The 2691-nt window shown below is 40.4% G+C and overlaps 1 protein-coding gene across 4 annotated transcripts in view; it reads left to right on the top strand.

The window, feature by feature from the left end:
- The window catches only part of LOC103256486 (receptor-type tyrosine-protein phosphatase mu), a 184463-nt gene that overhangs the window by 167303 nt on the left and 14469 nt on the right, over positions 1–2691 (top strand). The gene's annotated exons all lie outside the window — the stretch shown is intronic.

The raw sequence follows: 2691 nt of genomic DNA, 5'->3' as shown, positions 1-2691 counted from the left end.
CACGCCCGGCTGATTTTTTGATTTATTGTAGAGATGAGGTCTCGCTGCCCAGGCGGGTCTCGAACCCGCGGGCTCAGGCAATCCACTCACCTCAGCCTCCCAAAGGCATGGGATTACAGGCTGAGCCACCGAGCCCAGCTTGCTTTATTTTAAAAGCTGATTTGAAATCTTGTAATGGACTGATCAAGTCGATATCAGAACACAGTAGGTTAACCTTAAAAATCACAAAACAAGAATCCTTTAAGGGAATCTCTCCCAAACAGAATTTTACTCTCTGTTCTCACACTACAGCCATCAACACAGAAGAAGACTTCTGTGTCCAAATGTGAACCACCAAGCAGTGGATACCATCTGGGTGTCCTCCAATTTAGTCTCAGCACTCTCTACCTCAAGTTAGGGTCAGATCCCACAGGGTAAGGTCTCAGTCCCCAAGACTGCCTCCACACTGCCTCCCTCCACCCCTCACCCACAACCCCTTCTTTGGGTTCAAATAATTTGCAAAAGGACTCAGGGAAACACATTTACCAGTTTATTATAAAGGATATTGCAAAGAACACAGATGAAGAGACACAAAGGGCAAGGTATGGCGGAAGGGGCAGTTTCATGATGTCAGCATGTATTCCCCCAGAGTATAGAGTGGAACCCCCTCTGGGGAGGGTTCTTAAGGCCCACAATCAGAAAGGCAGGGACGCTCAGAGTCCTGCCTTGGGGCAGGTGAAAGGAGGGCAGGAGAGATCCTGTCTCTGAGGCCTGCTCCTGAGGCCTCACACACCCAACATTATAACAACATTATAACAAAAGGCTGTAACTAGGGCTATGGCAGTTGTGAACCAAGAACCATGGATGAAAACCATTATCTATAGCATAACACCACAGAGGGAGAGCCAGATATCTTGTGTGTTTTTCCTAAGGAAACTACACTCATAAGTATGCTCGTCTAAGTAAAGAAGTCCTGAATTCTTACCAAGCCCTGGAACTAACTACCAATTTACAGGAAATACAGGGTTAGAGAACACCATGTTAAATGATACCACAGAGATGCAATGAATGAGAAAAATTCAGAATGTGGGACTCTCTACAGGACAGATGACCCCATTTCCTCAACAAATAAATTCCCAAGAAAAAAGAAAGTGAGTAGGAACTTAGAGAGTAAAATAAAGTAAAATAAATATTTGCAAGACATACCAACCAAATGCAGAGTGTGTACTTTGCTTAGATGTGAATTTTTTTAAAAGACAATTATAAGAAACAATCTAGGGAATTAGACCACTGTCTAGAAATTTGACTATATTTAAGGAGTAATGCTTATTTCTTTTAGGTGTGATAGTTATATTGTGTTTATTTTTAAAAATAAAAATGAGGAGGTCCCTCATCTCCTTGGAGAAGAGGGTGATTGCAGATCTGGTGCAGGGAAAATACAGGATGAGCCTGGAACATTGTATGGTTCCAGAAAGCAAGGCAGTGCTCAAGATAGGATGAGGGCTTGTTAAAAAAGAACACAGGAACCAACCTCATGGTACTTCTAATGGCCAACGCTGGAACAATTTGAACAAAATAAATATTGATACTATTATATTTTAGCTCATAGAATAAAATTAATAGGAGTATGAGTTCACAATGATATAAATAAATAAGTTAAAATAGGCAAATAAATTATTTAATGAGGGAGAAAAGACAGCTCTTTCTTAGGATAGAATGTTGAAGGGGAAGGAAATGGAAATCGTCACTGGGTAAACACAGTGGTAATTAATTGCTGCAGACAATCCACCAATGGATGCTAAAATCAGTAGGTGAAACTTTGAGGAGAAACAAGATATTTTAATAGTCCCAAACTATCTTTCCCCAAGGTATTTATCAACTACAAAGAGAAAGATAACTTTAGAGTTAGAAAATCTGGTCAACACCATCATAACAAGCGAGCAGGCTAACACCACCAGCAATAAGGTAGACCAACATCCTGACCCCTTGGAGGAGATGACAACCCTTCTATGGTTTTCTTGCAAAAAAGCAGGACCTTGTTTCCAATTATAAGAAGACATAAGACTCACCCAAGTGAAGGGACTGACTACATTTTGTACTTTGAATGACTTCTCAAATCATAGCTGGAGACCATGGCTACTCTCTGCCTGTGCATTCTGCATTCTCTTTTTATATTCTATAAAGTAAGTAATCTGTACTCTTCAAAGTCAAGAAAGACAAGGAAAGACTAAGGAACTGTCACAGATTGGAGGGGACTAAGGAGACAGGACAACTAAATGCAAGGTGGAATCCTGGATTGGATCCTGGACCAGAAAGAGGACAGACATTAGTGGAGAAACTGGTGAGATTTGACTGAGGTCTATAGTTTAGTTATCAATATTGTACCAGCATTGCTTTCCTGGTTTTCATAGTGTGCTGTGGTTATGTAATGTTCACATCAGGGAAGTTGGATGTACAAGGGAACTCTATGCTATTTTTGCAACATTTCTGTACATCTAAAATGAGTTCAAAATAAAAAGTTTTATTTAAAAAGAGCCTCTATGTCTTAGAGAAGAATTATGAAATACTAATGGACTTTTTTTTTAAGATGTGGGGTACCATTCAGGGTTACATACATAGATGGTCATCATACAGGTGAAGTTTGGGCCTCCCATTGGTCCTCTCTTTGCCTGGTTTGGGATCAGGTACCCTTATTAATGTTATGTTGCCCCC

The sequence above is a fragment of the Carlito syrichta genome, unplaced genomic scaffold (assembly GCF_000164805.1).
Source record: "Carlito syrichta isolate Samal-C Ts95f unplaced genomic scaffold, Tarsius_syrichta-2.0.1 Scaffold289654, whole genome shotgun sequence".
Taxonomy (NCBI): domain Eukaryota; kingdom Metazoa; phylum Chordata; class Mammalia; order Primates; family Tarsiidae; genus Carlito; species Carlito syrichta.
This window is presented reverse-complemented; position numbering and strand designations above follow the sequence as displayed.